General features: G+C 59.2%; 1 protein-coding gene across 1 annotated transcript in view; it reads left to right on the top strand.

Moving 5' to 3' along the window:
- Positions 1 to 5003: 5003 nt before the first annotated feature.
- Positions 5004 to 5520, top strand: part of PLEKHF1 (pleckstrin homology and FYVE domain containing 1) — an 8881-nt gene continuing 8364 nt past the window's right edge. The window contains exon 1 of the mRNA XM_025044649.1: positions 5004 to 5248. The gene's annotated coding sequence lies outside the window, so the exon portion shown is untranslated. The remainder of the gene's footprint in view (positions 5249 to 5520) is intronic.

Here is a 5520-nt window from a genome sequence, read left to right as displayed (position 1 = left end):
AAAGAGGCTGCCTTGGCCGAGCGTCGGGGAGAATTCGGGGGACCAGGGGAAGGAAGGCAGTCGTGGAGGGCCGTTGCTGTCCAGCGGGGGGAAGAAGCTGGTGGTCGTGGGGAGGAAGGGCTTTCGGACACCGGCCGAGCCCGAGAGTGCATCTCCGGCATGGCAGTCCCGCAGGGGCCCGAGGGCAGTCAGAGCCTTGACGTCAGTCTGTGGCTGGGGTCCTTTCTGTGACTGGCACGTGCCCGCACACTGAGGGAGCCCAGTTATACTGGGGTTACGCCAACGAGGAGGAAGGCAGAACTGGGGAGACCTAGGGGGTGGGGGTCAGGCACAGGGGTCCCCAGAACGAGGATCTGGATCGGCTTCCATTCAACAACAGACGTGAATGACGATCTGAGAAGTCCCCAGAGACGTGAAGGTGACCCAGGACGGCGAGGACGCCCCCGTGCACGCCAACAGCACGCACTCCGGCGGCAGACGGCCCTGCTGCCGGCTCCAGGCCTGCCCTGTACCAGCCAGGGAAGGGAAGGTCCCTAAACTCGTGAGCCCCACCTGCCTCACAAGCGAGAGGGGATGATCACGCGGTGACCGTGGAGTGGGCTGTCGTGAGGCTTAGCCCACTGTCCAGGACGCAGCAAATGCCCTGTGAGTACAGCCACTGTCACTGCTGCTGATGTAAGGCTGCAGATACCTTGAGATGACCCGGCTCTAACACCGCCTCTAAAGGGACCAGGCTCTGTCCACACTTCCAGCAGGGCCTGGCTGTAGGCTCCGGGCAGAGCTCCTAGTACGCGCCCCAGTCACTGTGGATGGCAGAGCCGCTGGGATGATGGGACACCCCCCCACACACACCAGTGCAGGAGCAGAGCCCAGCACGTGAGTCCTGCCTACAGCTTGGAACCGACTTCAATAGGAAACAGGGGCAATCACTGCCCTGTGGGTCCAGAACCTTCTTCACTGCAATCAGAGATCAAAGTGCTGCGTGCTCTAGATGAGTAGTCAGCCAGCTGTTCTTAGAAGCCACAGCCGTCAGCTGCTTGCCAGGTCCCTGATTAGAACAATGGGGACGTGATCTGTCCCCGTCTCTAGCTGTGCTCCCCAGCCAGGAAAGATCAAAACAATGGGTCCAGGTGGTCCTTCCTGCCCGCAGCAAAGCCTGCAGGTGGGGGGCAGGAAGCCAGGGACCACTTCCGCCTCTTCCCAGAGCCGCTGGCAGCAGCAGCCTCCTCTCCCCCCGCTGGAAGGGTTACCGAGCTGTCCTCCCAGGACTTGGTCCTCTCGCTCGTCCTCCCTTACGGCTTTAGGGGCTGGAGGTGATGGGTCTCAGTTTGTTTTTGGAATCTTTCATCTGTTAATTCTAGCTGCCTCCCGAAAAGACTTGTGCTGTGCTGTTTCTCCGTGGCCTTTGAAAGGCCAATCCCGAGCCTCAATGGCTTGTTTGTCTCGCTTTGTTTTGTCCGTGTTTTTTCTAGTTTTGCTAGATTTCATTTGGCGTGGGGTGTTTTTGAGTTTTCTTGTTGTTGTTCATCTTTGATTTTGCTGATTGAGTCTTACTCACCAGAGTCCTGCATGCTGGGTTCGAGGGGGTGGGGAAAACCCTGCCTTCTCGTCTGCAGCTTCGGAAAAGGGCAGGGGGCTCTGTCCCTGGCCGCCCCACAGGAAACACCACGGAGCCCCCAGGCGCGTAAGCAGAACCTCTCCCTACAGCACAGCGGGAGAGAGTCCTGGACAACGGACAATGGCCCTGGCCTTTTTTTGTCCCCTCTGCTAACAATCGGGACTCAGAAGCTTCTCAGAGTGATCTTCTTCCGTGCCTAGATGGCCACCGGCCCCAGCGGTGGGGCACGCGGGGAGCCAGGATGTGCTCACCCTCTAAAGCACTCAAGCTCGAAGTTTCCCCAGTTACTTTTGCTGTAGCTTGTTGAGGTATACATACAAAGCAGTGTGCAAATCTTGAGTGTACAGATTTGTAAATGTTTACACACACACCCACGGAGTCATTGCCTATGTCGAGATGGAGGAGATTCTGTAAAACACTTCGGCACCCGTCCGGCTCCCCGCTGCCCGGCCCGTGGATACCGGCCCCGTCCCGGGGTAACCACTATGCCGGTTCCCGTCCCTGCAGCTCCGTCCCGCCGTTTGTGAACTTCAGGGGGCACAGCGCATCCGCGTCTGCGTCCGCTTCGCTCCGTCGGCATGGTGAGGCGCGGGCTCCTTTGTGCAGCAGTGTGCTCCGTACTCCGTGGAGTGTTCGTTCGTGTGACTAACGTCACCGTTTATCGCCCATTCAGCTCCCGGTGGACATTTGGGTGCGCTCACCTGGGGCCCAGTATGAATCGTGTTTTTATAACGTCCCTGGGCATCGACGGTGGTGGACACGTGCCCTCACTTCTCTTGGACATGTACCCAGGATGGACTTTCCGGGGCACGGGTGGCGTGTGCTGAGCTTTGGTGGACCCTGCCAGAGGGAATGTTCCGAAGGAGGGGTACCTACAGATTGTCCCTCCACAGGAGGCGCGGTTGCTGCCGGGGGCCTCTCAGCTTTGCTGTCTGAGAAACGGTGCGTCTCACGCACCCTGAAGGTTGTATTTACGTGCGGCACTTACTCACCCACTCGAGCATCGTTCAGAGGCCATGGTTTCTCTCCATTCTTCTCGTTTTCCCCTTCGGCCCGCTCAGAGCATCGTGGGGAAACCCACGGTGGGAAGAAGGCAAAACAGTGACCACAAACGTGGGAAGGATGTGCAGACTTAGAGTGACAAGCGCGGGCACACACACAGGCAGACGGGGTGGACGCTGACGCCGGGGAGGCAGGACACGGGCAGGCAGGGTCCCCCGTCCAGCCCGACGCCGCAGCCCCCCCAAGCCTAAAGGTCTGCGAGGTTTTCTTTGAACCTGCAGTTTGCAAACACCTCGGGGGCCTCCTCTAAGCCGTCCTCATCACCGTCACCGTGGGAATAGGAATCCTGGCCGCTCGTCCCGCCTCCGTGGCTGTGAGACTCAGTGTTTCGAGGACATTCCCCACAGGTGGCTCAGAGAACCACGGGATCGAATGCATTTGGAGTCAAGGTCAAGATCTGCCTGTTATCGGCAGAACGATCTCTGTTTCCTTTTTTTTCCTCTTTATTTGTTTTCCCGACTTTCTTTTTCTGCTCCCCCGAAATTGTTGGTTTCGATTATTCGCAAAGTGACAGAAATGTGGCAAGGAGGGAAGTTGAGGCTGGCAGACCCTGGCCTGCCTCTGGGAGACCCGCAAGCCAAGCAGGAGTGGGGAAAAACTGAACGAATAATGCTTTGTAACCCACAGAAATGCCGCGACGTCCAGACGTCGCGTGCCCACGTGCCATCCGTCCTCGTGCGTGCCCACGGTCTGGGCTGTGTGCACCCCGCAGGCCGGCGGCTGGGTGGTCGCCTCAGAGAGCCCGGCTGGCCAAGCCCAAAGTACTTACTGTTTGGCCCTTTACAGAAAAAGTCCTCCTAGAGTCACTGAGACCTGGCGTCACCAGTTGTCGGCATTTTGCCCCGTGGTTTTCTCGCTCTCACTGAAGCATCTGGTCTCGAGATTCACTCCCAAACGCTGCGGCGTCGGCCTGGGGAGGGGTGAGCTAATACTACGCAGTGCTTGGCTCTCGGACAGAACCTCATAAACGATCCAATAAAAACTGGCGTTTCCCAGAGCTGGCTGCCGGAGCCCCTACCTCGAAAATCCTGACCTTGGCGCTGCACGGAGCCCCGACTCCCACGGTCTGGAAGCCGGCCGTCCCTCAGCAAGGGCTTCTTGCCCGAGGAGCAGCAGAGTCCTCAGGGAGATCTCATTTTTTCCACAGCCTGTGGCTTGGCTGACTCAGCTTCTGCCTTTCCTTGAGTCACGAGTTTTTCCTCTTACTTCAAGGGGCACGGCCCTGCACCCACGTCTTCTCTGTCCATGGCGGGTCCCCGTGGGGACGGGGTGGACAGTGGGAGGGTCAGGGCCTGTGCTGCCTCCAGCGGGGTTCCCAGAGCTCCCCCCGCCGCAATGTCAGAGCTGGAGGGAAGGACAGAGGAGGAGACTGAGGCCTGGATGGGCCCCATACCAGCCGTGGGAAAGGGCGAGTCAGGGTCTTCTGACTCCAGGACCAACGGGTGTGCATCCTCCCTCCAGCTTTCCAGAATCTGGAAAAGACCCCCTTTCTTGGAGCCTGCTCTGGACCAGACGGTGTCAGAGGCAGGGTGGGGGAGGAGGAGTGAGGGGGGTGCTGCCGCAAACCAGACAGCCCCCATGAATATCCTGATTTTCATGTGAAATCTCTTGATATGAAATGCTGGCAACACATTAATCAAGACCAACTTTCACGAGGCTGGGGCTTCTGTCGGCCGCTCAGTAAACGCTGTCTGTCCGTCCTGGCTGACGAGGGTAATAGCAGTGAAGGGGGTGGAGCTGGGCCCATGTCAGTGGTGGGGACGTGGGCGCGCCAAGACCGCAGCTAGTGGCCCAGTCACTTGCCTGTCACCTCGACCCCTCCTCTTTCTTTGGCTTCTCCCTTGTCTCTCCCCGCTGGCCCCAGCCCTTCCCTTCCTTGCCCATGTCCTGGCCTCCTTCCACGGCAGCGGCGAGAGGCGCGTCCCCACACTGCGCACCACCTCACAGCCTCTGCCCGCCACTCAGGAGGCTGGGCACAACCGCCCAGCTCAAGCCTTCTGGCACTAGCCCTCCAGGACAGAGTGGGAGGTCTGCCCTGAGGCCTGGGGCCCACCAGCTGCCCTTCCTGCTGCTGTCCCTGGCCTGGTTCTGGGCCCAGCAGGCACTGAACCGGCCAGAGCCAGAGCCTCTGCAAAGTCCCCAGGGTCTGCCCTATTGGCAAGACAAGGTGCACCTGGGTGACAGGCATTTACAGAGCGGGAACTGGGTCCTCAGCCCTGGAGACAGAGGCAAGAACAAGATGAATCAGTCCAGCCCATGGGGCCCAGGGCCCAGGAGGGGAGACAAGCCCTGAACACATAAACAAGTGAGTAATCCGATGACTTCCGGTTGGGGGAGATTTACATAAAACCGGGCGATGGGTGGTCAGCAAGGCTCTGAGGAGGTGGCAGTTTGCACCTGAGACCTGAACGCCAAAAAGGCAGCATGGGAAAGTCTGCAGGCGAGGGAGGTGCGAAGTCGCGGAGGTGTAAACAACCTCGTGGTCTGAGGAACAGGAAGAAGCCAGTGTTGGGGGCAGGCCAGAGCCGGGCAGCAGTGACCCTCGGAGTCTCATTCGTGTCACAGGAGGTGCGTGGGCGTGAGGGGGCCTAATCTGCGGGTCTAGTGGGAGCTGGGTGATGGGTACACAGAGTCCATGAAACTGGTTTCTCTCGTGTGTTTGAACGTTTCCACTATAAAAAAAGTTTAAAATATAAAATGGATAAAATGCTGCGGACTTTTAATACTCCGGTGATCGGCCTCTCGGTTGCCCAGGGGAGATGACCACGGCAGCTAGCAGCAGGCAGATCCGCCAGAGGCGGCGGCGCCGCAGTCCACCGGGCCCCTGGCCCGGCCGAGGC

Source organism: Pteropus alecto, unplaced genomic scaffold, assembly GCF_000325575.1.
Source record: "Pteropus alecto unplaced genomic scaffold, ASM32557v1 scaffold123, whole genome shotgun sequence".
Lineage (NCBI taxonomy): Eukaryota > Metazoa > Chordata > Mammalia > Chiroptera > Pteropodidae > Pteropus > Pteropus alecto.
The sequence above is the reverse complement of the archived record's forward strand: the minus strand, read 5'-3'. Positions and strand labels throughout refer to the sequence as shown.